Genomic DNA, 26431 nt, shown 5'->3' on the forward strand with positions numbered 1-26431 from the left:
GCTGGGTCTCCAGCAGATTGGACAGCCCTTCCAATCGAATGTTGACCAAAACTTGTCAGGACGTGAGGCTCGATTCAACCCCAGCCAGAAAACAGGCCTCAAAGACCAAGGCGGGCTCGTCCGGGATTTGAACCCGGGACCTCTCGCACCCTAAGCGAGAATCATACCCCTAGACCAACGAGCCAACTAAATGCACAGTTCACTGTACTCCTGGAAAAGCAATGGATGCAACTTTAAAACTTTAAAAATCTAGGCTTAATGCGGGCTCGTCCGGGATTTGAACCCGGGACCTCTCGCACCCTAAGCGAGAATCATACCCCTAGACCAACGAGCCTCTCGATGGTGTCCACTCTTGAAGAAGACACATACGGCTGCAAAACCCCCCCACATGCTTTCTGCTGGGTCTCCAGCAGATTGGACAGCCCTTCCAATCGAATGTTGACCAAAACTTGTCAGGACGTGAGGCTCGATTCAACCCCAGCCAGAAAAGAGGCCTCAAAGACCAAGGCGGGCTCGTCCGGGATTTGAACCCGGGACCTCTCGCACCCTAAGCGAGAATCATACCCCTAGACCAACTAGCCAACTAAATGCACAGTTCACTGTACTCCTGGAAAAGCAACTCTCCCGGTGCTCAGTGCTTTACTGCACCCCTGGTAAAAAAAAGACCATTTTGGCACTTACCGGATCAAAATTAAAACAGGCTTTAACGACTGAGTCGGGCTCGTCCGGGATTTGAACCCGGGACCTCTCGCACCCGAAGCGAGAATCATACCCCTAGACCAACGAGCCATTCAAACAAACTCTTCACTGTGCTCCCGGTAAAGAAAGCAGGATGCACAGATACACCTTAAAAGAGCACCTTTGAAGTTGCAGACGGGCTCGTTCGAGATTTGAAGCCGGGACCTCTCGCAACCTAAGTGAGAATCATAGCCCTTGACCAACGACACTCCTAGGGGTGCAAAAACAAACCAAAAAAAACCTCCTATCTGCCACAGCTCCACCAGCTTGGGCTTCCCTTCCAGTCGAGTGTTGACCAAAGCTTATCAGGGTAAGGGACTTGAGGCTCGATTCCAACCCAGACGGTTGCACTGCAGCGCCGCCCAACTATGGCAATGGTCGGATCGACTTATACAACTCCAGAAATCCGGGACCTCTCGTACCCGCTGTGCGCCGGTTTTCATTTATACTTCTGCATCATTGTCCACGTCGACGTGCAGTACACATGCGAACCGCTAGTCTGCAGTGTCCACGGGCATGATGCTTGTGTAAACCGAAGTACCACGGCAGAGGCCGAAGAAGAAGCCGTAGCTACGGTTCGAACCAGAAGTATAAATCAGACTTTACACTCTCCCAAATGAGCTATATTGACAATGCCACGTCTGGCAAGTGACCAGCGCTGTAAATGACATTGACACTGAAAAACCACAAGTAGGAAGATTTCAGTCCTACTTAATGATGCCTTGCAACCGAGCCAAAGCAAGCAGGATAGACAGCTACTCCTCCAAAAAAGTGTTTTCAAAGCTGCAGACAGGCTCGTCCAGGATTTGAACCAAGGAACTGTTGCACCTGAAGCAAGAATCACAACCCTAGACCAACAAGCCACACAAAGGAGGTATGGTCACTGAAATAGCTCAGATGGAACCGTCGTTCAGTGCAAACTCTCAAACCCATCAAGCTAAGCAGCCAACCAAGTTCAAATTGCAGATGAGGAACTGAGAAAAAGGGTCCGACTTAGATGTCAAAAGAAAGCCGGATCAATGGATGCAACTTTAAAAATCTAGGCTTAATGCGGGCTCGTCCGGGATTTGAACCCGGGACCTCTCGCACCCTAAGCGAGAATCATACCCCTAGACCAACGAGCCTCTCGATGGTGTCCAGTCTTGAAGAAGACACATACGGCTGCAAAACCCCCCCACATGCTTTCTGCTGGGTCTCCAGCAGATTGGACAGCCCTTCCAATCGAATGTTGACCAAAACTTGTCAGGACGTGAGGCTCGATTCAACCCCAGCCAGAAAACAGGCCTCAAAGACCAAGGCGGGCTCGTCCGGGATTTGAACTCGGGACCTCTCGCACCCTAAGCGAGAATCATACCCCTAGACCAACGAGCCAACTAAATGCACAGTTCACTGTACTCCTGGAAAAGCAATGGATGCAACTTTAAAACTTTAAAAATCTAGGCTTAATGCGGGCTCGTCCGGGATTTGAACCCGGGACCTCTCGCACCCTAAGCGAGAATCATACCCCTAGACCAACGAGCCTCTCGATGGTGTCCACTCTTGAAGAAGACACATACGGCTGCAAAACCCCCCCACATGCTTTCTGCTGGGTCTCCAGCAGATTGGACAGCCCTTCCAATCGAATGTTGACCAAAACTTGTCAGGACGTGAGGCTCGATTCAACCCCAGCCAGAAAAGAGGCCTCAAAGACCAAGGCGGCCTCGTCCGGGATTTGAACCCGGGACCTCTCGCACCCTAAGCGAGAATCATACCCCTAGACCAACTAGCCAACTAAATGCACAGTTCACTGTACTCCTGGAAAAGCAACTCTCCCGGTGCTCAGTGCTTTACTGCACCCCTGGTAAAAAAAAGACCATTTTGGCACTTACCGGATCAAAATTAAAACAGGCTTTAACGACTGAGTCGGGCTCGTCCGGGATTTGAACCCGGGACCTCTCGCACCCGAAGCGAGAATCATACCCCTAGACCAACGAGCCATTCAAACAAACTCTTCACTGTGCTCCCGGTAAAGAAAGCAGGATGCACAGATACACCTTAAAAGAGCACCTTTGAAGTTGCAGACGGGCTCGTTCGAGATTTGAAGCCGGGACCTCTCGCAACCTAAGTGAGAATCATAGCCCTTGACCAACGAGACTCCTAGGGGTGCAAAAACAAACCAAAAAAAACCTCCTATCTGCCACAGCTCCACCAGCTTGGGCTTCCCTTCCAGTCGAGTGTTGACCAAAGCTTATCAGGGTAAGGGACTTGAGGCTCGATTCCAACCCAGACGGTTGCACTGCAGCGCAGCCCAACTATGGCAATGGTCGGATCGACTTATACAACTCCAGAAATCCGGGACCTCTCGTACCCGCTGTGCGCCGGTTTTCATTTATACTTCTGCATCATTGTCCACGTCGACGTGCAGTACACATGCGAACCGCTAGTCTGCAGTGTCCACGGGCATGATGCTTGTGTAAACCGAAGTACCACGGCAGAGGCCGAAGAAGAAGCCGTAGCTACGGTTCGAACCAGAAGTATAAATCAGACTTTACACTCTCCCAAATGAGCTATATTGACAATGCCACGTCTGGCAAGTGACCAGCGCTGTAAATGACATTGACACTGAAAAACCACAAGTAGGAAGATTTCAGTCCTACTTAATGATGCCTTGCAACCGAGCCAAAGCAAGCAGGATAGACAGCTACTCCTCCAAAAAAGTGTTTTCAAAGCTGCAGACAGGCTCGTCCAGGATTTGAACCAAGGAACTGTTGCACCTGAAGCAAGAATCACAACCCTAGACCAACAAGCCACACAAAGGAGGTATGGTCACTGAAATAGCTCAGATGGAACCGTCGTTCAGTGCAAACTCTCAAACCCATCAAGCTAAGCAGCCAACCAAGTTCAAATTGCAGATGAGGAACTGAGAAAAAGGGTCCGACTTAGATGTCAAAAGAAAGCCGGATCAATGGATGCAACTTTAAAAATCTAGGCTTAATGCGGGCTCGTCCGGGATTTGAACCCGGGACCTCTCGCACCCTAAGCGAGAATCATACCCCTAGACCAACGAGCCAACTAAATGCACAGTTCACTGTACTCCTGGAAAAGCAACTCTCCCGGTGCTCAGTGCTTTACTGCACCCCTGGTAAAAAAAAGACCATTTTGGCACTTACCGGATCAACATTAAAACAGGCTTTAACGACTGAGTCGGGCTCGTCCGGGATTTGAACCCGGGACCTCTCGCACCCGAAGCGAGAATCATACCCCTAGACCAACGAGCCATTCAAACAAACTCTTCACTGTGCTCCTGGTAAAGAAAGCAGGATGCACAGATACACCTTAAAAGAGCACTTTTGAAGTTGCAGACGGGCTCGTTCGAGATTTGAAGCCGGGACCTCTCGCAACCTAAGTGAGAATCATAGCCCTTGACCAACGAGACTCCTAGGGGTGCAAAAACAAACCAAAAAAAACCTCCTATCTGCCACAGCTCCACCAGCTTGGGCTTCCCTTCCAGTCGAGTGTTGACCAAAGCTTATCAGGGTAAGGGACTTGAGGCTCGATTCCAACCCAGACGGTTGCACTGCAGCGCCGCCCAACTATGGCAATGGTCGGATCGACTTATGCAACTCCAGAAATCCGGGACCTCTCGTACCCGCTGTGCGCCGGTTTTCATTTATACTTCTGCATCATTGTCCACGTCGACGTGCAGTACACATGCGAACCGCTAGTCTGCAGTGTCCACGGGCATGATGCTTGTGTAAACCGAAGTACCACGGCAGAGGCCGAAGAAGAAGCCGTAGCTACGGTTCGAACCAGAAGTATAAATCAGACTTTACACTCTCCCAAATGAGCTATATTGACAATGCCACGTCTGGCAAGTGACCAGCGCTGTAAATGACATTGACACTGAAAAACCACAAGTAGGAAGATTTCAGTCCTACTTAATGATGCCTTGCAACCGAGCCAAAGCAAGCAGGATAGACAGCTACTCCTCCAAAAAAGTGTTTTCAAAGCTGCAGACAGGCTCGTCCAGGATTTGAACCAAGGAACTGTTGCACCTGAAGCAAGAATCACAACCCTAGACCAACAAGCCACACAAAGGAGGTATGGTCACTGAAATAGCTCAGATGGAACCGTCGTTCAGTGCAAACTCTCAAACCCATCAAGCTAAGCAGCCAACCAAGTTCAAATTGCAGATGAGGAACTGAGAAAAAGGGTCCGAATTAGATGTCAAAAGAAAGCCGGATCAATGGATGCAACTTTAAAAATCTAGGCTTAATGCGGGCTCGTCCGGGATTTGAACCCGGGACCTCTCGCACCCTAAGCGAGAATCATACCCCTAGACCAACGAGCCTCTCGATGGTGTCCAGTCTTGAAGAAGACACATACGGCTGCAAAACCCCCCCACATGCTTTCTGCTGGGTCTCCAGCAGATTGGACAGCCCTTCCAATCGAATGTTGACCAAAACTTGTCAGGACGTGAGGCTCGATTCAACCCCAGCCAGAAAACAGGCCTCAAAGACCAAGGCGGGCTCGTCCGGGATTTGAACTCGGGACCTCTCGCACCCTAAGCGAGAATCATACCCCTAGACCAACGAGCCAACTAAATGCACAGTTCACTGTACTCCTGGAAAAGCAATGGATGCAACTTTAAAACTTTAAAAATCTAGGCTTAATGCGGGCTCGTCCGGGATTTGAACCCGGGACCTCTCGCACCCTAAGCGAGAATCATACCCCTAGACCAACGAGCCTCTCGATGGTGTCCACTCTTGAAGAAGACACATACGGCTGCAAAACCCCCCCACATGCTTTCTGCTGGGTCTCCAGCAGATTGGACAGCCCTTCCAATCGAATGTTGACCAAAACTTGTCAGGACGTGAGGCTCGATTCAACCCCAGCCAGAAAAGAGGCCTCAAAGACCAAGGCGGCCTCGTCCGGGATTTGAACCCGGGACCTCTCGCACCCTAAGCGAGAATCATACCCCTAGACCAACTAGCCAACTAAATGCACAGTTCACTGTACTCCTGGAAAAGCAACTCTCCCGGTGCTCAGTGCTTTACTGCACCCCTGGTAAAAAAAAGACCATTTTGGCACTTACCGGATCAAAATTAAAACAGGCTTTAACGACTGAGTCGGGCTCGTCCGGGATTTGAACCCGGGACCTCTCGCACCCGAAGCGAGAATCATACCCCTAGACCAACGAGCCATTCAAACAAACTCTTCACTGTGCTCCCGGTAAAGAAAGCAGGATGCACAGATACACCTTAAAAGAGCACCTTTGAAGTTGCAGACGGGCTCGTTCGAGATTTGAAGCCGGGACCTCTCGCAACCTAAGTGAGAATCATAGCCCTTGACCAACGAGACTCCTAGGGGTGCAAAAACAAACCAAAAAAAACCTCCTATCTGCCACAGCTCCACCAGCTTGGGCTTCCCTTCCAGTCGAGTGTTGACCAAAGCTTATCAGGGTAAGGGACTTGAGGCTCGATTCCAACCCAGACGGTTGCACTGCAGCGCAGCCCAACTATGGCAATGGTCGGATCGACTTATACAACTCCAGAAATCCGGGACCTCTCGTACCCGCTGTGCGCCGGTTTTCATTTATACTTCTGCATCATTGTCCACGTCGACGTGCAGTACACATGCGAACCGCTAGTCTGCAGTGTCCACGGGCATGATGCTTGTGTAAACCGAAGTACCACGGCAGAGGCCGAAGAAGAAGCCGTAGCTACGGTTCGAACCAGAAGTATAAATCAGACTTTACACTCTCCCAAATGAGCTATATTGACAATGCCACGTCTGGCAAGTGACCAGCGCTGTAAATGACATTGACACTGAAAAACCACAAGTAGGAAGATTTCAGTCCTACTTAATGATGCCTTGCAACCGAGCCAAAGCAAGCAGGATAGACAGCTACTCCTCCAAAAAAGTGTTTTCAAAGCTGCAGACAGGCTCGTCCAGGATTTGAACCAAGGAACTGTTGCACCTGAAGCAAGAATCACAACCCTAGACCAACAAGCCACACAAAGGAGGTATGGTCACTGAAATAGCTCAGATGGAACCGTCGTTCAGTGCAAACTCTCAAACCCATCAAGCTAAGCAGCCAACCAAGTTCAAATTGCAGATGAGGAACTGAGAAAAAGGGTCCGACTTAGATGTCAAAAGAAAGCCGGATCAATGGATGCAACTTTAAAAATCTAGGCTTAATGCGGGCTCGTCCGGGATTTGAACCCGGGACCTCTCGCACCCTAAGCGAGAATCATACCCCTAGACCAACGAGCCAACTAAATGCACAGTTCACTGTACTCCTGGAAAAGCAACTCTCCCGGTGCTCAGTGCTTTACTGCACCCCTGGTAAAAAAAAGACCATTTTGGCACTTACCGGATCAACATTAAAACAGGCTTTAACGACTGAGTCGGGCTCGTCCGGGATTTGAACCCGGGACCTCTCGCACCCGAAGCGAGAATCATACCCCTAGACCAACGAGCCATTCAAACAAACTCTTCACTGTGCTCCTGGTAAAGAAAGCAGGATGCACAGATACACCTTAAAAGAGCACTTTTGAAGTTGCAGACGGGCTCGTTCGAGATTTGAAGCCGGGACCTCTCGCAACCTAAGTGAGAATCATAGCCCTTGACCAACGAGACTCCTAGGGGTGCAAAAACAAACCAAAAAAAACCTCCTATCTGCCACAGCTCCACCAGCTTGGGCTTCCCTTCCAGTCGAGTGTTGACCAAAGCTTATCAGGGTAAGGGACTTGAGGCTCGATTCCAACCCAGACGGTTGCACTGCAGCGCCGCCCAACTATGGCAATGGTCGGATCGACTTATGCAACTCCAGAAATCCGGGACCTCTCGTACCCGCTGTGCGCCGGTTTTCATTTATACTTCTGCATCATTGTCCACGTCGACGTGCAGTACACATGCGAACCGCTAGTCTGCAGTGTCCACGGGCATGATGCTTGTGTAAACCGAAGTACCACGGCAGAGGCCGAAGAAGAAGCCGTAGCTACGGTTCGAACCAGAAGTATAAATCAGACTTTACACTCTCCCAAATGAGCTATATTGACAATGCCACGTCTGGCAAGTGACCAGCGCTGTAAATGACATTGACACTGAAAAACCACAAGTAGGAAGATTTCAGTCCTACTTAATGATGCCTTGCAACCGAGCCAAAGCAAGCAGGATAGACAGCTACTCCTCCAAAAAAGTGTTTTCAAAGCTGCAGACAGGCTCGTCCAGGATTTGAACCAAGGAACTGTTGCACCTGAAGCAAGAATCACAACCCTAGACCAACAAGCCACACAAAGGAGGTATGGTCACTGAAATAGCTCAGATGGAACCGTCGTTCAGTGCAAACTCTCAAACCCATCAAGCTAAGCAGCCAACCAAGTTCAAATTGCAGATGAGGAACTGAGAAAAAGGGTCCGAATTAGATGTCAAAAGAAAGCCGGATCAATGGATGCAACTTTAAAAATCTAGGCTTAATGCGGGCTCGTCCGGGATTTGAACCCGGGACCTCTCGCACCCTAAGCGAGAATCATACCCCTAGACCAACGAGCCTCTCGATGGTGTCCAGTCTTGAAGAAGACACATACGGCTGCAAACCCCCCCCCCCACATCCTTTCTGCTGGGTCTCCAGCAGATTGGACAGCCCTTCCAATCGAATGTTGACCAAAACTTGTCAGGAGGTGAGGCTCGATTCAACCCCAGCCAGAAAACAGGCCTCAAAGACCAAGGCGGGCTCGTCCGGGATTTGAACCCGGGACCTCTCGCACCCTAAGCGAGAATCATACCCCTAGACCAACGAGCCAACTAAATGCACAGTTCACTGTACTCCTGGAAAAGCAATGGATGCAACTTTAAAACTTTAAAAATCTAGGCTTAATGCGGGCTCGTCCGGGATTTGAACCCGGGACCTCTCGCACCCTAAGCGAGAATCATACCCCTAGACCAACGAGCCTCTCGATGGTGTCCACTCTTGAAGAAGACACATACGGCTGCAAACCCCCCCCACATGCTTTCTGCTGGGTCTCCAGCAGATTGGACAGCCCTTCCAATCGAATGTTGACCAAAACTTGTCAGGAGGTGAGGCTCGATTCAACCCCAGCCAGAAAACAGGCCTCAAAGACCAAGGCGGGCTCGTCCGGGATTTGAACCCGGGACCTCTCGCACCCTAAGCGAGAATCATACCCCTAGACCAACTAGCCAACTAAATGCACAGTTCACTGTACTCCTGGAAAAGCAACTCTCCCGGTGCTCAGTGCTTTACTGCACCCCTGGTAAAAAAAAGACCATTTTGGCACTTACCGGATCAACATTAAAACAGGCTTTAACGACTGAGTCGGGCTCGTCCGGGATTTGAACCCGGGACCTCTCGCACCCGAAGCGAGAATCATACCCCTAGACCAACGAGCCATTCAAACAAACTCTTCACTGTGCTCCCGGTAAAGAAAGCAGGATGCACAGATACACCTTAAAAGAGCACCTTTGAAGTTGCAGACGGGCTCGTTCGAGATTTGAAGCCGGGACCTCTCGCAACCTAAGTGAGAATCATAGCCCTTGACCAACGAGACTCCTAGGGGTGCAAAAACAAACCAAAAAAAACCTCCTATCTGCCACAGCTCCACCAGCTTGGGCTTCCCTTCCAGTCGAGTGTTGACCAAAGCTTATCAGGGTAAGGGACTTGAGGCTCGATTCCAACCCAGACGGTTGCACTGCAGCGCCGCCCAACTATGGCAATGGTCGGATCGACTTATACAACTCCAGAAATCCGGGACCTCTCGTACCCGCTGTGCGCCGGTTTTCATTTATACTTCTGCATCATTGTCCACGTCGACGTGCAGTACACATGCGAACCGCTAGTCTGCAGTGTCCACGGGCATGATGCTTGTGTAAACCGAAGTACCACGGCAGAGGCCGAAGAAGAAGCCGTAGCTACGGTTCGAACCAGAAGTATAAATCAGACTTTACACTCTCCCAAATGAGCTATATTGACAATGCCACGTCTGGCAAGTGACCAGCGCTGTAAATGACATTGACACTGAAAAACCACAAGTAGGAAGATTTCAGTCCTACTTAATGATGCCTTGCAACCGAGCCAAAGCAAGCAGGATAGACAGCTACTCCTCCAAAAAAGTGTTTTCAAAGCTGCAGACAGGCTCGTCCAGGATTTGAACCAAGGAACTGTTGCACCTGAAGCAAGAATCACAACCCTAGACCAACAAGCCACACAAAGGAGGTATGGTCACTGAAATAGCTCAGATGGAACCGTCGTTCAGTGCAAACTCTCAAACCCATCAAGCTAAGCAGCCAACCAAGTTCAAATTGCAGATGAGGAACTGAGAAAAAGGGTCCGACTTAGATGTCAAAAGAAAGCCGGATCAATGGATGCAACTTTAAAAATCTAGGCTTAATGCGGGCTCGTCCGGGATTTGAACCCGGGACCTCTCGCACCCTAAGCGAGAATCATACCCCTAGACCAACGAGCCTCTCGATGGTGTCCAGTCTTGAAGAAGACACATACGGCTGCAAACCCCCCCCCCACATCCTTTCTGCTGGGTCTCCAGCAGATTGGACAGCCCTTCCAATCGAATGTTGACCAAAACTTGTCAGGAGGTGAGGCTCGATTCAACCCCAGCCAGAAAACAGGCCTCAAAGACCAAGGCGGGCTCGTCCGGGATTTGAACCCGGGACCTCTCGCACCCTAAGCGAGAATCATACCCCTAGACCAACGAGCCAACTAAATGCACAGTTCACTGTACTCCTGGAAAAGCAATGGATGCAACTTTAAAACTTTAAAAATCTAGGCTTAATGCGGGCTCGTCCGGGATTTGAACCCGGGACCTCTCGCACCCTAAGCGAGAATCATACCCCTAGACCAACGAGCCAACTAAATGCACAGTTCACTGTACTCCTGGAAAAGCAACTCTCCCGGTGCTCAGTGCTTTACTGCACCCCTGGTAAAAAAAAGACCATTTTGGCACTTACCGGATCAACATTAAAAAAGGCTTTAACGACTGAGTCGGGCTCGTCCGGGATTTGAACCCGGGACCTCTCGCACCCGAAGCGAGAATCATACCCCTAGACCAACGAGCCATTCAAACAAATGAGCTATATTGACAATGCCACGTCTGGCAAGTGACCAGCGCTGTAAATGACATTGACACTGAAAAACCACAAGTAGGAAGATTTCAGTCCTACTTAATGATGCCTTGCAACCGAGCCAAAGCAAGCAGGATAGACAGCTACTCCTCCAAAAAAGTGTTTTCAAAGCTGCAGACAGGCTCGTCCAGGATTTGAACCAAGGAACTGCTGCACCTGAAGCAAGAATCACAACCCTAGACCAACAAGCCACACAAAGGAGGTATGGTCACTGAAATAGCTCAGATGGAACCGTCGTTCAGTGCAAACTCTCAAACCCATCAAGCTAAGCAGCCAACCAAGTTCAAATTGCAGATGAGGAACTGAGAAAAAGGGTCCGACTTAGAAGTCAAAAGAAAGCCGGATCAATGGATGCAACTTTAAAAATCTAGGCTTAATGCGGGCTCGTCCGGGATTTGAACCTGGGACCTCTCGCACCCTAAGCGAGAATCATACCCCTAGACCAATGAGCCTCTCGATGGTGCCCAGTCTTGAAGAAGACACATACGGCTGCAAAACCCCCCCACATCCTTTCTGCTGGGTCTCCAGCAGATTGGACAGCCCTTCCAATCGAATGTTGACCAAAACTTGTCAGGACGTGAGGCTCGATTCAACCCCAGCCAGAAAACAGGCCTCAAAGACCAAGGCGGGCTCGTCCGGGATTTGAACCCGGGACCTCTCGCACCCTAAGCGAGAATCATACCCCTAGACCAACGAGCCAACTAAATGCACAGTTCACTGTACTCCTGGAAAAGCAACTCTCCCGGTGCTCAGTGCTTTACTGCACCCCTGGTAAAAAAAAAAAGACCATTTTGGCACTTACCGGATCAACATTAAAACAGGCTTTAACGACTGAGTCGGGCTCGTCCGGGATTTGAACCCGGGACCTCTCGCACCCGAAGCGAGAATCATACCCCTAGACCAACGAGCCAACTAAATGCACAGTTCACTGTACTCCTGGAAAAGCAACTCTCCCGGTGCTCAGTGCTTTACTGCACCCCTGGTAAAAAAAAGACCATTTTGGCACTTACCGGATCAACATTAAAACAGGCTTTAACGACTGAGTCGGGCTCGTCCGGGATTTGAACCCGGGACCTCTCGCACCCGAAGCGAGAATCATACCCCTAGACCAACGAGCCATTCAAACAAGCTCTTCACTGTGCTCCCGGTAAAGAAAGCAGGATGCACAGATACACCTTAAAAGAGCACCTTTGAAGTTGCAGACGGGCTCGTTCGAGATTTGAAGCCGGGACCTCTCGCAACCTAAGTGAGAATCATAGCCCTTGACCAACGAGACTCCTAGGGGTGCAAAAACAAACCAAAAAAAACCTCCTATCTGCCACAGCTCCACCAGCTTGGGCTTCCCTTCCAGTCGAGTGTTGACCAAAGCTTATCAGGGTAAGGGACTTGAGGCTCGATTCCAACCCAGACGGTTGCACTGCAGCGCCGCCCAACTATGGCAATGGTCGGATCGACTTATACAACTCCAGAAATCCGGGACCTCTCGTACCCGCTGTGCGCCAGTTTTCATTTATACTTCTGCATCATTGTCCACGTCGACGTGCAGTACACATGCGAACCGCTAGTCTGCAGTGTCCACGGGCATGATGCTTGTGTAAACCGAAGTACCACGGCAGAGGCCGAAGAAGACAGCCCTTCCAATCGAATGTTGACCAAAACTTGTCAGGACGTGAGGCTCGATTCAACCCCAGCCAGAAAACAGGCCTCAAAGACCAAGGCGGGCTCGTCCGGGATTTGAACCCGGGACCTCTCGCACCCTAAGCGAGAATCATACCCCTAGACCAACGAGCCAACTAAATGCACAGTTCACTGTACTCCTGGAAAAGCAACTCTCCCGGTGCTCAGTGCTTTACTGCACCCCTGGTAAAAAAAAGACCATTTTGGCACTTACCGGATCAACATTAAAAAAGGCTTTAACGACTGAGTCGGGCTCGTCCGGGATTTGAACCCGGGACCTCTCGCACCCGAAGCGAGAATCATACCCCTAGACCAACGAGCCAGTCAAACAAACTCTTCACTGTGCTCCCGGTAAAGAAAGCAGGATGCACAGATACACCTTAAAAGAGCACCTTTGAAGTTGCAGACGGGCTCGTTCGAGATTTGAAGCCGGGACCTCTCGCAACCTAAGTGAGAATCATAGCCCTTGACCAACGAGACTCCTAGGGGTGCAAAAACAAACCAAAAAAACCTCCTATCTGCCACAGCTCCACCAGCTTGGGCTTCCCTTCCAGTCGAGTGTTGACCAAAGCTTATCAGGGTAAGGGACTTGAGGCTCGATTCCAACCCAGACGGTTGCACTGCAGCGCCGCCCAACTATGGCAATGGTCGGATCGACTTATACAACTCCAGAAATCCGGGACCTCTCGTACCCGCTGTGCGCCGGTTTTCATTTATACTTCTGCATCATTGTCCACGTCGACGTGCAGTACACATGCGAACCGCTAGTCTGCAGTGTCCACGGGCATGATGCTTGTGTAAACCGAAGTACCACGGCAGAGGCCGAAGAAGAAGCCGTAGCTACGGTTCGAACCAGAAGTATAAATCAGACTTTACACTCTCCCAAATGAGCTATATTGACAATGCCACGTCTGGCAAGTGACCAGCGCTGTAAATGACATTGACACTGAAAAACCACAAGTAGGAAGATTTCAGTCCTACTTAATGATGCCTTGCAACCGAGCCAAAGCAAGCAGGATAGACAGCTACTCCTCCAAAAAAGTGTTTTCAAAGCTGCAGACAGGCTCGTCCAGAATTTGAGCCAAGGAACTGCTGCACCTGAAGCAAGAATCACAACCCTAGACCAACAAGCCACACAAAGGAGGTATGGTCACTGAAATAGCTCAGATGGAACCGTCGTTCAGTGCAAACTCTCAAACCCATCAAGCTAAGCAGCCAACCAAGTTCAAATTGCAGATGAGGAACTGAGAAAAAGGGTCCGACTTAGAAGTCAAAAGAAAGCCGGATCAATGGATGCAACTTTAAAAATCTAGGCTTAATGCGGGCTCGTCCGGGATTTGAACCTGGGACCTCTCGCACCCTAAGCGAGAATCATACCCCTAGACCAACGAGCCTCTCGATGGTGCCCAGTCTTGAAGAAGACACATACGGCTGCAAAACCCCCCCACATCCTTTCTGCTGGGTCTCCAGCAGATTGGACAGCCCTTCCAATCGAATGTTGACCAAAACTTGTCAGGACGTGAGGCTCGATTCAACCCCAGCCAGAAAACAGGCCTCAAAGACCAAGGCGGGCTCGTCCGGGATTTGAACCCGGGACCTCTCGCACCCTAAGCGAGAATCATACCCCTAGACCAACGAGCCAACTAAATGCACAGTTCACTGTACTCCTGGAAAAGCAATGGATGCAACTTTAAAACTTTAAAAATCTAGGCTTAATGCGGGCTCGTCCGGGATTTGAACCCGGGACCTCTCGCACCCTAAGCGAGAATCATACCCCTAGACCAACGAGCCTCTCGATGGTGTCCACTCTTGAAGAAGACACATACGGCTGCAAACCCCCCCCACATGCTTTCTGCTGGGTCTCCAGCAGATTGGACAGCCCTTCCAATCGAATGTTGACCAAAACTTGTCAGGAGGTGAGGCTCGATTCAACCCCAGCCAGAAAACAGGCCTCAAAGACCAAGGCGGGCTCGTCCGGGATTTGAACCCGGGACCTCTCGCACCCTAAGCGAGAATCATACCCCTAGACCAACTAGCCAACTAAATGCACAGTTCACTGTACTCCTGGAAAAGCAACTCTCCCGGTGCTCAGTGCTTTACTGCACCCCTGGTAAAAAAAAGACCATTTTGGCACTTACCGGATCAACATTAAAACAGGCTTTAACGACTGAGTCGGGCTCGTCCGGGATTTGAACCCGGGACCTCTCGCACCCGAAGCGAGAATCATACCCCTAGACCAACGAGCCATTCAAACAAACTCTTCACTGTGCTCCCGGTAAAGAAAGCAGGATGCACAGATACACCTTAAAAGAGCACCTTTGAAGTTGCAGACGGGCTCGTTCGAGATTTGAAGCCGGGACCTCTCGCAACCTAAGTGAGAATCATAGCCCTTGACCAACGAGACTCCTAGGGGTGCAAAAACAAACCAAAAAAAACCTCCTATCTGCCACAGCTCCACCAGCTTGGGCTTCCCTTCCAGTCGAGTGTTGACCAAAGCTTATCAGGGTAAGGGACTTGAGGCTCGATTCCAACCCAGACGGTTGCACTGCAGCGCCGCCCAACTATGGCAATGGTCGGATCGACTTATACAACTCCAGAAATCCGGGACCTCTCGTACCCGCTGTGCGCCGGTTTTCATTTATACTTCTGCATCATTGTCCACGTCGACGTGCAGTACACATGCGAACCGCTAGTCTGCAGTGTCCACGGGCATGATGCTTGTGTAAACCGAAGTACCACGGCAGAGGCCGAAGAAGAAGCCGTAGCTACGGTTCGAACCAGAAGTATAAATCAGACTTTACACTCTCCCAAATGAGCTATATTGACAATGCCACGTCTGGCAAGTGACCAGCGCTGTAAATGACATTGACACTGAAAAACCACAAGTAGGAAGATTTCAGTCCTACTTAATGATGCCTTGCAACCGAGCCAAAGCAAGCAGGATAGACAGCTACTCCTCCAAAAAAGTGTTTTCAAAGCTGCAGACAGGCTCGTCCAGGATTTGAACCAAGGAACTGTTGCACCTGAAGCAAGAATCACAACCCTAGACCAACAAGCCACACAAAGGAGGTATGGTCACTGAAATAGCTCAGATGGAACCGTCGTTCAGTGCAAACTCTCAAACCCATCAAGCTAAGCAGCCAACCAAGTTCAAATTGCAGATGAGGAACTGAGAAAAAGGGTCCGACTTAGATGTCAAAAGAAAGCCGGATCAATGGATGCAACTTTAAAAATCTAGGCTTAATGCGGGCTCGTCCGGGATTTGAACCCGGGACCTCTCGCACCCTAAGCGAGAATCATACCCCTAGACCAACGAGCCTCTCGATGGTGTCCAGTCTTGAAGAAGACACATACGGCTGCAAACCCCCCCCCCACATCCTTTCTGCTGGGTCTCCAGCAGATTGGACAGCCCTTCCAATCGAATGTTGACCAAAACTTGTCAGGAGGTGAGGCTCGATTCAACCCCAGCCAGAAAACAGGCCTCAAAGACCAAGGCGGGCTCGTCCGGGATTTGAACCCGGGACCTCTCGCACCCTAAGCGAGAATCATACCCCTAGACCAACGAGCCAACTAAATGCACAGTTCACTGTACTCCTGGAAAAGCAATGGATGCAACTTTAAAACTTTAAAAATCTAGGCTTAATGCGGGCTCGTCCGGGATTTGAACCCGGGACCTCTCGCACCCTAAGCGAGAATCATACCCCTAGACCAACGAGCCAACTAAATGCACAGTTCACTGTACTCCTGGAAAAGCAACTCTCCCGGTGCTCAGTGCTTTACTGCACCCCTGGTAAAAAAAAGACCATTTTGGCACTTACCGGATCAACATTAAAAAAGGCTTTAACGACTGAGTCGGGCTCGTCCGGGATTTGAACCCGGGACCTCTCGCACCCGAAGCGAGAATCATACCCCTAGACCAACGAGCCATTCAAACAAATGAGCTATATTGACAATGCCACGTCTGGCAAGTGACCAGCGCTGTAAATGACATTGACACTGAAAAACCACAAGTAGGAAGATTTCAGTCCTACTTAATGATGCCTTGCAACCGAGCCAAAGCAAGCAGGATAGACAGCTACTCCTCCAAAAAAGTGTTTTCAAAGCTGCAGACAGGCTCGTCCAGGATTTGAACCAAGGAACTGCTGCACCTGAAGCAAGAATCACAACCCTAGACCAACAAGCCACACAAAGGAGGTATGGTCACTGAAATAGCTCAGATGGAACCGTCGTTCAGTGCAAACTCTCAAACCCATCAAGCTAAGCAGCCAACCAAGTTCAAATTGCAGATGAGGAACTGAGAAAAAGGGTCCGACTTAGAAGTCAAAAGAAAGCCGGATCAATGGATGCAACTTTAAAAATCTAGGCTTAATGCGGGCTCGTCCGGGATTTGAACCTGGGACCTCTCGCACCCTAAGCGAGAATCATACCCCTAGACCAATGAGCCTCTCGATGGTGCCCAGTCTTGAAGAAGACACATACGGCTGCAAAACCCCCCCACATCCTTTCTGCTGGGTCTCCAGCAGATTGGACAGCCCTTCCAATCGAATGTTGACCAAAACTTGTCAGGACGTGAGGCTCGATTCAACCCCAGCCAGAAAACAGGCCTCAAAGACCAAGGCGGGCTCGTCCGGGATTTGAACCCGGGACCTCTCGCACCCTAAGCGAGAATCATACCCCTAGACCAACGAGCCAACTAAATGCACAGTTCACTGTACTCCTGGAAAAGCAACTCTCCCGGTGCTCAGTGCTTTACTGCACCCCTGGTAAAAAAAAAAAGACCATTTTGGCACTTACCGGATCAACATTAAAACAGGCTTTAACGACTGAGTCGGGCTCGTCCGGGATTTGAACCCGGGACCTCTCGCACCCGAAGCGAGAATCATACCCCTAGACCAACGAGCCAACTAAATGCACAGTTCACTGTACTCCTGGAAAAGCAACTCTCCCGGTGCTCAGTGCTTTACTGCACCCCTGGTAAAAAAAAGACCATTTTGGCACTTACCGGATCAACATTAAAACAGGCTTTAACGACTGAGTCGGGCTCGTCCGGGATTTGAACCCGGGACCTCTCGCACCCGAAGCGAGAATCATACCCCTAGACCAACGAGCCATTCAAACAAGCTCTTCACTGTGCTCCCGGTAAAGAAAGCAGGATGCACAGATACACCTTAAAAGAGCACCTTTGAAGTTGCAGACGGGCTCGTTCGAGATTTGAAGCCGGGACCTCTCGCAACCTAAGTGAGAATCATAGCCCTTGACCAACGAGACTCCTAGGGGTGCAAAAACAAACCAAAAAAAACCTCCTATCTGCCACAGCTCCACCAGCTTGGGCTTCCCTTCCAGTCGAGTGTTGACCAAAGCTTATCAGGGTAAGGGACTTGAGGCTCGATTCCAACCCAGACGGTTGCACTGCAGCGCCGCCCAACTATGGCAATGGTCGGATCGACTTATACAACTCCAGAAATCCGGGACCTCTCGTACCCGCTGTGCGCCAGTTTTCATTTATACTTCTGCATCATTGTCCACGTCGACGTGCAGTACACATGCGAACCGCTAGTCTGCAGTGTCCACGGGCATGATGCTTGTGTAAACCGAAGTACCACGGCAGAGGCCGAAGAAGACAGCCCTTCCAATCGAATGTTGACCAAAACTTGTCAGGACGTGAGGCTCGATTCAACCCCAGCCAGAAAACAGGCCTCAAAGACCAAGGCGGGCTCGTCCGGGATTTGAACCCGGGACCTCTCGCACCCTAAGCGAGAATCATACCCCTAGACCAACGAGCCAACTAAATGCACAGTTCACTGTACTCCTGGAAAAGCAACTCTCCCGGTGCTCAGTGCTTTACTGCACCCCTGGTAAAAAAAAGACCATTTTGGCACTTACCGGATCAACATTAAAAAAGGCTTTAACGACTGAGTCGGGCTCGTCCGGGATTTGAACCCGGGACCTCTCGCACCCGAAGCGAGAATCATACCCCTAGACCAACGAGCCAGTCAAACAAACTCTTCACTGTGCTCCCGGTAAAGAAAGCAGGATGCACAGATACACCTTAAAAGAGCACCTTTGAAGTTGCAGACGGGCTCGTTCGAGATTTGAAGCCGGGACCTCTCGCAACCTAAGTGAGAATCATAGCCCTTGACCAACGAGACTCCTAGGGGTGCAAAAACAAACCAAAAAAACCTCCTATCTGCCACAGCTCCACCAGCTTGGGCTTCCCTTCCAGTCGAGTGTTGACCAAAGCTTATCAGGGTAAGGGACTTGAGGCTCGATTCCAACCCAGACGGTTGCACTGCAGCGCCGCCCAACTATGGCAATGGTCGGATCGACTTATACAACTCCAGAAATCCGGGACCTCTCGTACCCGCTGTGCGCCGGTTTTCATTTATACTTCTGCATCATTGTCCACGTCGACGTGCAGTACACATGCGAACCGCTAGTCTGCAGTGTCCACGGGCATGATGCTTGTGTAAACCGAAGTACCACGGCAGAGGCCGAAGAAGAAGCCGTAGCTACGGTTCGAACCAGAAGTATAAATCAGACTTTACACTCTCCCAAATGAGCTATATTGACAATGCCACGTCTGGCAAGTGACCAGCGCTGTAAATGACATTGACACTGAAAAACCACAAGTAGGAAGATTTCAGTCCTACTTAATGATGCCTTGCAACCGAGCCAAAGCAAGCAGGATAGACAGCTACTCCTCCAAAAAAGTGTTTTCAAAGCTGCAGACAGGCTCGTCCAGAATTTGAGCCAAGGAACTGCTGCACCTGAAGCAAGAATCACAACCCTAGACCAACAAGCCACACAAAGGAGGTATGGTCACTGAAATAGCTCAGATGGAACCGTCGTTCAGTGCAAACTCTCAAACCCATCAAGCTAAGCAGCCAACCAAGTTCAAATTGCAGATGAGGAACTGAGAAAAAGGGTCCGACTTAGAAGTCAAAAGAAAGCCGGATCAATGGATGCAACTTTAAAAATCTAGGCTTAATGCGGGCTCGTCCGGGATTTGAACCTGGGACCTCTCGCACCCTAAGCGAGAATCATACCCCTAGACCAACGAGCCTCTCGATGGTGCCCAGTCTTGAAGAAGACACATACGGCTGCAAAACCCCCCCACATCCTTTCTGCTGGGTCTCCAGCAGATTGGACAGCCCTTCCAATCGAATGTTGACCAAAACTTGTCAGGACGTGAGGCTCGATTCAACCCCAGCCAGAAAACAGGCCTCAAAGACCAAGGCGGGCTCGTCCGGGATTTGAACCCGGGACCTCTCGCACCCTAAGCGAGAATCATACCCCTAGACCAACGAGCCAACTAAATGCACAGTTCACTGTACTCCTGGAAAAGCAACTCTCCCGGTGCTCAGTGCTTTACTGCACCCCTGGTAAAAAAAAAAGACCATTTTGGCACTTACCGGATCAACATTAAAACAGGCTTTAACGACTGAGTCGGGCTCGTCCGGGATTTGAACCCGGGACCTCTCGCACCCGAAGCGAGAATCATACCCCTAGACCAACGAGCCAACTAAATGCACAGTTCACTGTACTCCTGGAAAAGCAACTCTCCCGGTGCTCAGTGCTTTACTGCACCCCTGGTAAAAAAAAGACCATTTTGGCACTTACCGGATCAACATTAAAACAGGCTTTAACGACTGAGTCGGGCTCGTCCGGGATTTGAACCCGGGACCTCTCGCACCCGAAGCGAGAATCATACCCCTAGACCAACGAGCCATTCAAACAAGCTCTTCACTGTGCTCCCGGTAAAGAAAGCAGGATGCACAGATACACCTTAAAAGAGCACTTTTGAAGTTGCAGACGGGCTCGTTCGAGATTTGAAGCCGGGACCTCTCGCAACCTAAGTGAGAATCATAGCCCTTGACCAACGAGACTCCTAGGGGTGCAAAAACAAACCAAAAAAAACCTCCTATCTGCCACAGCTCCACCAGCTTGGGCTTCCCTTCCAGTCGAGTGTTGACCAAAGCTTATCAGGGTAAGGGACTTGAGGCTCGATTCCAACCCAGACGGTTGCACTGCAGCGCCGCCCAACTATGGCAATGGTCGGATCGACTTATACAACTCCAGAAATCCGGGACCTCTCGTACCCGCTGTGCGCCAGTTTTCATTTATACTTCTGCATCATTGTCCACGTCGACGTGCAGTACACATGCGAACCGCTAGTCTGCAGTGTCCACGGGCATGATGCTTGTGTAAACCGAAGTACCACGGCAGAGGCCGAAGAAGACAGCCCTTCCAATCGAATGTTGACCAAAACTTGTCAGGACGTGAGGCTCGATTCAACCCCAGCCAGAAAACAGGCCTCAAAGACCAAGGCGGGCTCGTCCGGGATTTGAACCCGGGACCTCTCGCACCCTAAGCGAGAATCATACCCCTAGACCAACGAGCCAACTAAATGCACAGTTCACTGTACTCCTGGAAAAGCAACTCTCCCGGTGCTCAGTGCTTTACTGCACCCCTGGTAAAAAAAAGACCATTTTGGCACTTACCAGATCAACATTAAAACAGGCTTTAACGACTGAGTCGGGCTCGTCCGGGATTTGAACCCGGGACCTCTCGCACCCGAAGCGAGAATCATACCCCTAGACCAACGAGCCATTCAAACAAACTCTTCACTGTGCTCCCGGTAAAGAAAGCAGGATGCACAGATACACCTTAAAAGAGCACCTTTGAAGTTGCAGACGGGCTCGTTCGAGATTTGAAGCCGGGACCTCTCGCAACCTAAGTGAGAATCATAGCCCTTGACCAACGAGACTCCTAGGGGTGCAAAAACAAACCAAAAAAAACCTCCTATCTGCCACAGCTCCACCAGCTTGGGCTTCCCTTCCAGTCGAGTTTTGACCAAAGCTTATCAGGGTAAGGGACTTGAGGCTCGATTCCAACCCAGACGGTTGCACTGCAGCGCCGCCCAACTATGGCAATGGTCGGATCGACTTATACAACTCCAGAAATCCGGGACCTCTCGTACCCGCTGTGCGCCGGTTTTCATTTATACTTCTGCATCATTGTCCACGTCGACGTGCAGTACACATGCGAACCGCTAGTCTGCAGTGTCCACGGGCATGATGCTTGTGTAAACCGAAGTACCACGGCAGAGGCCGAAGAAGAAGCCGTAGCTACGGTTCGAACCAGAAGTATAAATCAGACTTTACACTCTCCCAAATGAGCTATATTGACAATGCCACGTCTGGCAAGTGACCAGCGCTGTAAATGACATTGACACTGAAAAACCACAAGTAGGAAGATTTCAGTCCTACTTAATGATGCCTTGCAACCGAGCCAAAGCAAGCAGGATAGACAGCTACTCCTCCAAAAAAGTGTTTTCAAAGCTGCAGACAGGCTCGTCCAGGATTTGAACCAAGGAACTGTTGCACCTGAAGCAAGAATCACAACCCTAGACCAACAAGCCACACAAAGGAGGTATGGTCACTGAAATAGCTCAGATGGAACCGTCGTTCAGTGCAAACTCTCAAACCCATCAAGCTAAGCAGCCAACCAAGTTCAAATTGCAGATGAGGAACTGAGAAAAAGGGTCCGACTTAGATGTCAAAAGAAAGCCGGATCAATGGATGCAACTTTAAAAATCTAGGCTTAATGCGGGCTCGCCCGGGATTTGAACCCGGGACCTCTCGCACCCTAAGCGAGAATCATACCCCTAGACCAACGAGCCTCTCGATGGTGTCCAGTCTTGAAGAAGACACATACGGCTGCAAAACCCCCCCACATGCTTTCTGCTGGGTCTCCAGCAGATTGGACAGCCCTTCCAATCGAATGTTGACCAAAACTTGTCAGGACGTGAGGCTCGATTCAACCCCAGCCAGAAAACAGGCCTCAAAGACCAAGGCGGGTTCGTCCGGGATTTGAACCCGGGACCTCTCGCACCCTAAGCGAGAATCATACCCCTAGACCAACGAGCCAACTAATTGCACAGTTCACTGTACTCCTGGAAAAGCAACTCTCCCGGTGCTCAGCGCTTTACTGCACCCCTGGTAAAAAAAAAAGACCATTTTGGCACTTACCGGATCAACATTAAAACAGGCTTTAACGACTGAGTCGGGCTCGTCCGGGATTTGAACCCGTGACCTCTCGCACCCGAAGCGAGAATCATACCCCTAGACCAACGAGCCTCTCGATGGCGTTCAGTCTTGAAGAAGACACATACGGCTGCAAAACCCCCCCACATCCTTTCTGCTGGGTCTCCAGCAGATTGGACAGCCCTTCCAATCGAATGTTGACCAAAACTTGTCAGGACGTGAGGCTCGATTCAACCCCAGCCAGAAAACAGGCCTCAAAGACCAAGGCGGGCTCGTCCGGGATTTGAACCCGGGACCTCTCGCACCCTAAGCGAGAATCATACCCCTAGACCAACGAGCCAACTAAATGCACAGTTCACTGTACTCCTGGAAAAGCAATGGATGCAACTTTAAAACTTTAAAAATCTAGGCTTAATGCGGGCTCGTCCGGGATTTGAACCCGGGACCTCTCGCACCCTAAGCGAGAATCATACCCCTAGACCAACTAGCCAACTAAATGCACAGTTCACTGTACTCCTGGAAAAGCAACTCTCCCGGTGCTCAGTGCTTTACTGCACCCCTGGTAAAAAAAAGACCATTTTGGCACTTACCGGATCAACATTAAAACAGGCTTTAACGACTGAGTCGGGCTCGTCCGGGATTTGAACCCGGGACCTCTCGCACCCGAAGCGAGAATCATACCCCTAGACCAACGAGCCATTCAAACAAACTCTTCACTGTGCTCCCGGTAAAGAAAGCAGGATGCACAGATACACCTTAAAAGAGCACCTTTGAAGTTGCAGACGGGCTCGTTCGAGATTTGAAGCCGGGACCTCTCGCAACCTAAGTGAGAATCATAGCCCTTGACCAACGAGACTCCTAGGGGTGCAAAAACAAACCAAAAAAAACCTCCTATCTGCCACAGCTCCACCAGCTTGGGCTTCCCTTCCAGTCGAGTGTTGACCAAAGCTTATCAGGGTAAGGGACTTGAGGCTCGATTCCAACCCAGACGGTTGCACTGCAGCGCCGCCCAACTATGGCAATGGTCGGATCGACTTATACAACTCCAGAAATCCGGGACCTCTCGTACCCGCTGTGCGCCGGTTTTCATTTATACTTCTGCATCATTGTCCACGTCGACGTGCAGTACACATGCGAACCGCTAGTCTGCAGTGTCCACGGGCATGATGCTTGTGTAAACCGAAGTACCACGGCAGAGGCCGAAGAAGAAGCCGTAGCTACGGTTCGAACCAGAAGTATAAATCAGACTTTACACTCTCCCAAATGAGCTATATTGACAATGCCACGTCTGGCAAGTGACCAGCGCTGTAAATGACATTGACACTGAAAAACCACAAGTAGGAAGATTTCAGTCCTACTTAATGATGCCTTGCAACCGAGCCAAAGCAAGCAGGATAGACAGCTACTCCTCCAAAAAAGTGTTTTCAAAGCTGCAGACAGGCTCGTCCAGGATTTGAACCAAGGAACTGTTGCACCTGAAGCAAGAATCACAACCCTAGACCAACAAGCCACACAAAGGAGGTATGGTCACTGAAATAGCTCAGATGGAACCGTCGTTCAGTGCAAACTCTCAAACCCATCAAGCTAAGCAGCCAACCAAGTTCAAATTGCAGATGAGGAACTGAGAAAAAGGGTCCGACTTAGATGTCAAAAGAAAGCCGGATCAATGGATGCAACTTTAAAAATCTAGGCTTAATGCGGGCTCGTCCGGGATTTGAACCCGGGACCTCTCGCACCCTAAGCGAGAATCATACCCCTAGACCAACGAGCCTCTCGATGGTGTCCAGTCTTGAAGAAGACACATACGGCTGCAAAACCCCCCCACATGCTTTCTGCTGGGTCTCCAGCAGATTGGACAGCCCTTCCAATCGAATGTTGACCAAAACTTGTCAGGACGTGAGGCTCGATTCAACCCCAGCCAGAAAACAGGCCTCAAAGACCAAGGCGGGCTCGTCCGGGATTTGAACCCGGGACCTCTCGCACCCTAAGCGAGAATCATACCCCTAGACCAACGAGCCAACTAATTGCACAGTTCACTGTACTCCTGGAAAAGCAACTCTCCCGGTGCTCAGTGCTTTACTGCACCCCTGGTAAAAAAAAAAGACCATTTTGGCACTTACCGGATCAACATTAAAACAGGCTTTAACGACTGAGTCGGGCTCGTCCGGGATTTGAACCCGGGACCTCTCGCACCCGAAGCGAGAATCATACCCCTAGACCAACGAGCCTCTCGATGGCGTTCAGTCTTGAAGAAGACACATACGGCTGCAAAACCCCCCCATATCCTTTCTGCTGGGTCTCCAGCAGATTGGACAGCCCTTCCAATCGAATGTTGACCAAAACTTGTCAGGACGTGAGGCTCGATTCAACCCCAGCCAGAAAACAGGCCTCAAAGACCAAGGCGGGCTCGTCCGGGATTTGAACCCGGGACCTCTCGCACCCTAAGCGAGAATCATACCCCTAGACCAACGAGCCAACTAAATGCATAGTTCACTGTACTCCTGGAAAAGCAACTCTCCCGGTGCTCAGTGCTTTACTGCACCCTTGGTAAAAAAAAGACCATTTTGGCACTTACCGGATCAACATTAAAACAGGCTTTAACGACTGAGTCGGGCTCGTCCGGGATTTGAACCCGGGACCTCTCGCACCCTAAGCGAGAATCATACCCCTAGACCAACGAGCCAACTAAATGCACAGTTCACTGTACTCCTGGAAAAGCAACTCTCCCGGTGCTCAGTGCTTTACTGCACCCCTGGTAAAAAAAAGACCATTTTGGCACTTACCGGATCAACATTAAAACAGGCTTTAACGACTGAGTCGGGCTCGTCCGGGATTTGAACCCGGGACCTCTCGCACCCGAAGCGAGAATCATACCCCTAGACCAACGAGCCATTCAAACAAGCTCTTCACTGTGCTCCCGGTAAAGAAAGCAGGATGCACAGATACACCTTAAAAGAGCACTTTTGAAGTTGCAGACGGGCTCGTTCGAGATTTGAAGCCGGGACCTCTCGCAACCTAAGTGAGAATCATAGCCCTTGACCAACGAGACTCCTAGGGGTGCAAAAACAAACCAAAAAAAACCTCCTATCTGCCACAGCTCCACCAGCTTGGGCTTCCCTTCCAGTCGAGTGTTGACCAAAGCTTATCAGGGTAAGGGACTTGAGGCTCGATTCCAACCCAGACGGTTGCACTGCAGCGCCGCCCAACTATGGCAATGGTCGGATCGACTTATACAACTCCAGAAATCCGGGACCTCTCGTACCCGCTGTGCGCCAGTTTTCATTTATACTTCTGCATCATTGTCCACGTCGACGTGCAGTACACATGCGAACCGCTAGTCTGCAGTGTCCACGGGCATGATGCTTGTGTAAACCGAAGTACCACGGCAGAGGCCGAAGAAGACAGCCCTTCCAATCGAATGTTGACCAAAACTTGTCAGGAGGTGAGGCTCGATTCAACCCCAGCCAGAAAACAGGCCTCAAAGACCAAGGCGGGCTCGTCCGGGATTTGAACCCGGGACCTCTCGCACCCTAAGCGAGAATCATACCCCTAGACCAACGAGCCAACTAAATGCAAAGTTCACTGTACTCCTGGAAAAGCAACTCTCCCGGTGCTCAGTGCTTTACTGCACCCCTGGTAAAAAAAAGACCATTTTGGCACTTACCGGATCAACATTAAAACAGGCTTTAACGACTGAGTCGGGCTCGTCCGGGATTTGAACCCGGGACCTCTCGCACCCGAAGCGAGAATCATACCCCTAGACCAACGAGCCATTCAAACAAACTCTTCACTGTGCTCCCGGTAAAGAAAGCAGGATGCACAGATACACCTTA

At 50.4% G+C, this 26431-nt stretch overlaps 66 non-coding genes across 66 annotated transcripts; all 66 read right to left on the reverse strand.

Moving 5' to 3' along the window:
• Positions 1–112: 112 nt before the first annotated feature.
• On the reverse strand, positions 113–184 carry trnap-agg (transfer RNA proline (anticodon AGG)). The gene has a single exon. It is a non-coding gene; the product is annotated as a tRNA-Pro (tRNA).
• A 78-nt stretch (positions 185–262) lies between these two features.
• On the reverse strand, positions 263–334 carry trnap-agg (transfer RNA proline (anticodon AGG)). Its single transcript has one exon. It is a non-coding gene; the product is annotated as a tRNA-Pro (tRNA).
• Positions 335–509: 175 nt separating this feature from the next.
• Positions 510–581, reverse strand: trnap-agg (transfer RNA proline (anticodon AGG)). The gene has a single exon. It is a non-coding gene; the product is annotated as a tRNA-Pro (tRNA).
• Positions 582–717: 136 nt separating this feature from the next.
• On the reverse strand, positions 718–789 carry trnap-cgg (transfer RNA proline (anticodon CGG)). Its single transcript has one exon. It is a non-coding gene; the product is annotated as a tRNA-Pro (tRNA).
• A 1001-nt stretch (positions 790–1790) lies between these two features.
• Positions 1791–1862, reverse strand: trnap-agg (transfer RNA proline (anticodon AGG)). The gene has a single exon. It is a non-coding gene; the product is annotated as a tRNA-Pro (tRNA).
• A 175-nt stretch (positions 1863–2037) lies between these two features.
• trnap-agg (transfer RNA proline (anticodon AGG)) lies at positions 2038–2109 on the reverse strand. The gene has a single exon. It is a non-coding gene; the product is annotated as a tRNA-Pro (tRNA).
• A 78-nt stretch (positions 2110–2187) lies between these two features.
• trnap-agg (transfer RNA proline (anticodon AGG)) lies at positions 2188–2259 on the reverse strand. Its single transcript has one exon. It is a non-coding gene; the product is annotated as a tRNA-Pro (tRNA).
• Positions 2260–2433: 174 nt separating this feature from the next.
• On the reverse strand, positions 2434–2506 carry trnap-agg (transfer RNA proline (anticodon AGG)). The gene has a single exon. It is a non-coding gene; the product is annotated as a tRNA-Pro (tRNA).
• A 136-nt stretch (positions 2507–2642) lies between these two features.
• Positions 2643–2714, reverse strand: trnap-cgg (transfer RNA proline (anticodon CGG)). The gene has a single exon. It is a non-coding gene; the product is annotated as a tRNA-Pro (tRNA).
• Positions 2715–3715: 1001 nt separating this feature from the next.
• On the reverse strand, positions 3716–3787 carry trnap-agg (transfer RNA proline (anticodon AGG)). Its single transcript has one exon. It is a non-coding gene; the product is annotated as a tRNA-Pro (tRNA).
• A 136-nt stretch (positions 3788–3923) lies between these two features.
• trnap-cgg (transfer RNA proline (anticodon CGG)) lies at positions 3924–3995 on the reverse strand. The gene has a single exon. It is a non-coding gene; the product is annotated as a tRNA-Pro (tRNA).
• A 1001-nt stretch (positions 3996–4996) lies between these two features.
• Positions 4997–5068, reverse strand: trnap-agg (transfer RNA proline (anticodon AGG)). Its single transcript has one exon. It is a non-coding gene; the product is annotated as a tRNA-Pro (tRNA).
• Positions 5069–5243: 175 nt separating this feature from the next.
• Positions 5244–5315, reverse strand: trnap-agg (transfer RNA proline (anticodon AGG)). Its single transcript has one exon. It is a non-coding gene; the product is annotated as a tRNA-Pro (tRNA).
• A 78-nt stretch (positions 5316–5393) lies between these two features.
• trnap-agg (transfer RNA proline (anticodon AGG)) lies at positions 5394–5465 on the reverse strand. Its single transcript has one exon. It is a non-coding gene; the product is annotated as a tRNA-Pro (tRNA).
• A 174-nt stretch (positions 5466–5639) lies between these two features.
• On the reverse strand, positions 5640–5712 carry trnap-agg (transfer RNA proline (anticodon AGG)). The gene has a single exon. It is a non-coding gene; the product is annotated as a tRNA-Pro (tRNA).
• A 136-nt stretch (positions 5713–5848) lies between these two features.
• Positions 5849–5920, reverse strand: trnap-cgg (transfer RNA proline (anticodon CGG)). The gene has a single exon. It is a non-coding gene; the product is annotated as a tRNA-Pro (tRNA).
• A 1001-nt stretch (positions 5921–6921) lies between these two features.
• On the reverse strand, positions 6922–6993 carry trnap-agg (transfer RNA proline (anticodon AGG)). Its single transcript has one exon. It is a non-coding gene; the product is annotated as a tRNA-Pro (tRNA).
• Positions 6994–7129: 136 nt separating this feature from the next.
• On the reverse strand, positions 7130–7201 carry trnap-cgg (transfer RNA proline (anticodon CGG)). Its single transcript has one exon. It is a non-coding gene; the product is annotated as a tRNA-Pro (tRNA).
• Positions 7202–8202: 1001 nt separating this feature from the next.
• trnap-agg (transfer RNA proline (anticodon AGG)) lies at positions 8203–8274 on the reverse strand. Its single transcript has one exon. It is a non-coding gene; the product is annotated as a tRNA-Pro (tRNA).
• A 178-nt stretch (positions 8275–8452) lies between these two features.
• On the reverse strand, positions 8453–8524 carry trnap-agg (transfer RNA proline (anticodon AGG)). The gene has a single exon. It is a non-coding gene; the product is annotated as a tRNA-Pro (tRNA).
• Positions 8525–8602: 78 nt separating this feature from the next.
• Positions 8603–8674, reverse strand: trnap-agg (transfer RNA proline (anticodon AGG)). The gene has a single exon. It is a non-coding gene; the product is annotated as a tRNA-Pro (tRNA).
• A 175-nt stretch (positions 8675–8849) lies between these two features.
• Positions 8850–8921, reverse strand: trnap-agg (transfer RNA proline (anticodon AGG)). Its single transcript has one exon. It is a non-coding gene; the product is annotated as a tRNA-Pro (tRNA).
• A 136-nt stretch (positions 8922–9057) lies between these two features.
• On the reverse strand, positions 9058–9129 carry trnap-cgg (transfer RNA proline (anticodon CGG)). The gene has a single exon. It is a non-coding gene; the product is annotated as a tRNA-Pro (tRNA).
• Positions 9130–10130: 1001 nt separating this feature from the next.
• Positions 10131–10202, reverse strand: trnap-agg (transfer RNA proline (anticodon AGG)). Its single transcript has one exon. It is a non-coding gene; the product is annotated as a tRNA-Pro (tRNA).
• Positions 10203–10379: 177 nt separating this feature from the next.
• On the reverse strand, positions 10380–10451 carry trnap-agg (transfer RNA proline (anticodon AGG)). Its single transcript has one exon. It is a non-coding gene; the product is annotated as a tRNA-Pro (tRNA).
• A 78-nt stretch (positions 10452–10529) lies between these two features.
• Positions 10530–10601, reverse strand: trnap-agg (transfer RNA proline (anticodon AGG)). Its single transcript has one exon. It is a non-coding gene; the product is annotated as a tRNA-Pro (tRNA).
• Positions 10602–10737: 136 nt separating this feature from the next.
• trnap-cgg (transfer RNA proline (anticodon CGG)) lies at positions 10738–10809 on the reverse strand. The gene has a single exon. It is a non-coding gene; the product is annotated as a tRNA-Pro (tRNA).
• A 693-nt stretch (positions 10810–11502) lies between these two features.
• trnap-agg (transfer RNA proline (anticodon AGG)) lies at positions 11503–11574 on the reverse strand. Its single transcript has one exon. It is a non-coding gene; the product is annotated as a tRNA-Pro (tRNA).
• A 139-nt stretch (positions 11575–11713) lies between these two features.
• On the reverse strand, positions 11714–11785 carry trnap-cgg (transfer RNA proline (anticodon CGG)). The gene has a single exon. It is a non-coding gene; the product is annotated as a tRNA-Pro (tRNA).
• A 136-nt stretch (positions 11786–11921) lies between these two features.
• trnap-cgg (transfer RNA proline (anticodon CGG)) lies at positions 11922–11993 on the reverse strand. The gene has a single exon. It is a non-coding gene; the product is annotated as a tRNA-Pro (tRNA).
• A 601-nt stretch (positions 11994–12594) lies between these two features.
• trnap-agg (transfer RNA proline (anticodon AGG)) lies at positions 12595–12666 on the reverse strand. The gene has a single exon. It is a non-coding gene; the product is annotated as a tRNA-Pro (tRNA).
• A 136-nt stretch (positions 12667–12802) lies between these two features.
• Positions 12803–12874, reverse strand: trnap-cgg (transfer RNA proline (anticodon CGG)). Its single transcript has one exon. It is a non-coding gene; the product is annotated as a tRNA-Pro (tRNA).
• A 1000-nt stretch (positions 12875–13874) lies between these two features.
• trnap-agg (transfer RNA proline (anticodon AGG)) lies at positions 13875–13946 on the reverse strand. Its single transcript has one exon. It is a non-coding gene; the product is annotated as a tRNA-Pro (tRNA).
• A 175-nt stretch (positions 13947–14121) lies between these two features.
• On the reverse strand, positions 14122–14193 carry trnap-agg (transfer RNA proline (anticodon AGG)). The gene has a single exon. It is a non-coding gene; the product is annotated as a tRNA-Pro (tRNA).
• Positions 14194–14271: 78 nt separating this feature from the next.
• Positions 14272–14343, reverse strand: trnap-agg (transfer RNA proline (anticodon AGG)). The gene has a single exon. It is a non-coding gene; the product is annotated as a tRNA-Pro (tRNA).
• A 175-nt stretch (positions 14344–14518) lies between these two features.
• Positions 14519–14590, reverse strand: trnap-agg (transfer RNA proline (anticodon AGG)). The gene has a single exon. It is a non-coding gene; the product is annotated as a tRNA-Pro (tRNA).
• Positions 14591–14726: 136 nt separating this feature from the next.
• trnap-cgg (transfer RNA proline (anticodon CGG)) lies at positions 14727–14798 on the reverse strand. The gene has a single exon. It is a non-coding gene; the product is annotated as a tRNA-Pro (tRNA).
• A 1001-nt stretch (positions 14799–15799) lies between these two features.
• trnap-agg (transfer RNA proline (anticodon AGG)) lies at positions 15800–15871 on the reverse strand. Its single transcript has one exon. It is a non-coding gene; the product is annotated as a tRNA-Pro (tRNA).
• Positions 15872–16048: 177 nt separating this feature from the next.
• trnap-agg (transfer RNA proline (anticodon AGG)) lies at positions 16049–16120 on the reverse strand. Its single transcript has one exon. It is a non-coding gene; the product is annotated as a tRNA-Pro (tRNA).
• A 78-nt stretch (positions 16121–16198) lies between these two features.
• Positions 16199–16270, reverse strand: trnap-agg (transfer RNA proline (anticodon AGG)). The gene has a single exon. It is a non-coding gene; the product is annotated as a tRNA-Pro (tRNA).
• Positions 16271–16406: 136 nt separating this feature from the next.
• trnap-cgg (transfer RNA proline (anticodon CGG)) lies at positions 16407–16478 on the reverse strand. The gene has a single exon. It is a non-coding gene; the product is annotated as a tRNA-Pro (tRNA).
• Positions 16479–17171: 693 nt separating this feature from the next.
• On the reverse strand, positions 17172–17243 carry trnap-agg (transfer RNA proline (anticodon AGG)). The gene has a single exon. It is a non-coding gene; the product is annotated as a tRNA-Pro (tRNA).
• Positions 17244–17382: 139 nt separating this feature from the next.
• Positions 17383–17454, reverse strand: trnap-cgg (transfer RNA proline (anticodon CGG)). Its single transcript has one exon. It is a non-coding gene; the product is annotated as a tRNA-Pro (tRNA).
• A 136-nt stretch (positions 17455–17590) lies between these two features.
• trnap-cgg (transfer RNA proline (anticodon CGG)) lies at positions 17591–17662 on the reverse strand. Its single transcript has one exon. It is a non-coding gene; the product is annotated as a tRNA-Pro (tRNA).
• A 601-nt stretch (positions 17663–18263) lies between these two features.
• trnap-agg (transfer RNA proline (anticodon AGG)) lies at positions 18264–18335 on the reverse strand. The gene has a single exon. It is a non-coding gene; the product is annotated as a tRNA-Pro (tRNA).
• Positions 18336–18471: 136 nt separating this feature from the next.
• Positions 18472–18543, reverse strand: trnap-cgg (transfer RNA proline (anticodon CGG)). The gene has a single exon. It is a non-coding gene; the product is annotated as a tRNA-Pro (tRNA).
• Positions 18544–19543: 1000 nt separating this feature from the next.
• On the reverse strand, positions 19544–19615 carry trnap-agg (transfer RNA proline (anticodon AGG)). Its single transcript has one exon. It is a non-coding gene; the product is annotated as a tRNA-Pro (tRNA).
• Positions 19616–19790: 175 nt separating this feature from the next.
• Positions 19791–19862, reverse strand: trnap-agg (transfer RNA proline (anticodon AGG)). The gene has a single exon. It is a non-coding gene; the product is annotated as a tRNA-Pro (tRNA).
• A 138-nt stretch (positions 19863–20000) lies between these two features.
• trnap-cgg (transfer RNA proline (anticodon CGG)) lies at positions 20001–20072 on the reverse strand. Its single transcript has one exon. It is a non-coding gene; the product is annotated as a tRNA-Pro (tRNA).
• A 136-nt stretch (positions 20073–20208) lies between these two features.
• On the reverse strand, positions 20209–20280 carry trnap-cgg (transfer RNA proline (anticodon CGG)). Its single transcript has one exon. It is a non-coding gene; the product is annotated as a tRNA-Pro (tRNA).
• Positions 20281–20881: 601 nt separating this feature from the next.
• trnap-agg (transfer RNA proline (anticodon AGG)) lies at positions 20882–20953 on the reverse strand. Its single transcript has one exon. It is a non-coding gene; the product is annotated as a tRNA-Pro (tRNA).
• Positions 20954–21089: 136 nt separating this feature from the next.
• trnap-cgg (transfer RNA proline (anticodon CGG)) lies at positions 21090–21161 on the reverse strand. The gene has a single exon. It is a non-coding gene; the product is annotated as a tRNA-Pro (tRNA).
• Positions 21162–22162: 1001 nt separating this feature from the next.
• On the reverse strand, positions 22163–22234 carry trnap-agg (transfer RNA proline (anticodon AGG)). Its single transcript has one exon. It is a non-coding gene; the product is annotated as a tRNA-Pro (tRNA).
• Positions 22235–22409: 175 nt separating this feature from the next.
• On the reverse strand, positions 22410–22481 carry trnap-agg (transfer RNA proline (anticodon AGG)). The gene has a single exon. It is a non-coding gene; the product is annotated as a tRNA-Pro (tRNA).
• Positions 22482–22619: 138 nt separating this feature from the next.
• Positions 22620–22691, reverse strand: trnap-cgg (transfer RNA proline (anticodon CGG)). Its single transcript has one exon. It is a non-coding gene; the product is annotated as a tRNA-Pro (tRNA).
• Positions 22692–22866: 175 nt separating this feature from the next.
• On the reverse strand, positions 22867–22938 carry trnap-agg (transfer RNA proline (anticodon AGG)). Its single transcript has one exon. It is a non-coding gene; the product is annotated as a tRNA-Pro (tRNA).
• A 78-nt stretch (positions 22939–23016) lies between these two features.
• Positions 23017–23088, reverse strand: trnap-agg (transfer RNA proline (anticodon AGG)). The gene has a single exon. It is a non-coding gene; the product is annotated as a tRNA-Pro (tRNA).
• A 136-nt stretch (positions 23089–23224) lies between these two features.
• On the reverse strand, positions 23225–23296 carry trnap-cgg (transfer RNA proline (anticodon CGG)). The gene has a single exon. It is a non-coding gene; the product is annotated as a tRNA-Pro (tRNA).
• A 1001-nt stretch (positions 23297–24297) lies between these two features.
• On the reverse strand, positions 24298–24369 carry trnap-agg (transfer RNA proline (anticodon AGG)). Its single transcript has one exon. It is a non-coding gene; the product is annotated as a tRNA-Pro (tRNA).
• Positions 24370–24544: 175 nt separating this feature from the next.
• On the reverse strand, positions 24545–24616 carry trnap-agg (transfer RNA proline (anticodon AGG)). The gene has a single exon. It is a non-coding gene; the product is annotated as a tRNA-Pro (tRNA).
• A 138-nt stretch (positions 24617–24754) lies between these two features.
• trnap-cgg (transfer RNA proline (anticodon CGG)) lies at positions 24755–24826 on the reverse strand. The gene has a single exon. It is a non-coding gene; the product is annotated as a tRNA-Pro (tRNA).
• Positions 24827–25001: 175 nt separating this feature from the next.
• trnap-agg (transfer RNA proline (anticodon AGG)) lies at positions 25002–25073 on the reverse strand. The gene has a single exon. It is a non-coding gene; the product is annotated as a tRNA-Pro (tRNA).
• Positions 25074–25209: 136 nt separating this feature from the next.
• On the reverse strand, positions 25210–25281 carry trnap-agg (transfer RNA proline (anticodon AGG)). The gene has a single exon. It is a non-coding gene; the product is annotated as a tRNA-Pro (tRNA).
• Positions 25282–25417: 136 nt separating this feature from the next.
• trnap-cgg (transfer RNA proline (anticodon CGG)) lies at positions 25418–25489 on the reverse strand. The gene has a single exon. It is a non-coding gene; the product is annotated as a tRNA-Pro (tRNA).
• Positions 25490–26090: 601 nt separating this feature from the next.
• trnap-agg (transfer RNA proline (anticodon AGG)) lies at positions 26091–26162 on the reverse strand. The gene has a single exon. It is a non-coding gene; the product is annotated as a tRNA-Pro (tRNA).
• Positions 26163–26298: 136 nt separating this feature from the next.
• On the reverse strand, positions 26299–26370 carry trnap-cgg (transfer RNA proline (anticodon CGG)). The gene has a single exon. It is a non-coding gene; the product is annotated as a tRNA-Pro (tRNA).
• Positions 26371–26431: the final 61 nt, after the last annotated feature.

The sequence above is a fragment of the Garra rufa genome, chromosome 8 (genome assembly GCF_049309525.1).
Source record: "Garra rufa chromosome 8, GarRuf1.0, whole genome shotgun sequence".
In the NCBI taxonomy this organism is placed as follows: domain Eukaryota; kingdom Metazoa; phylum Chordata; class Actinopteri; order Cypriniformes; family Cyprinidae; genus Garra; species Garra rufa.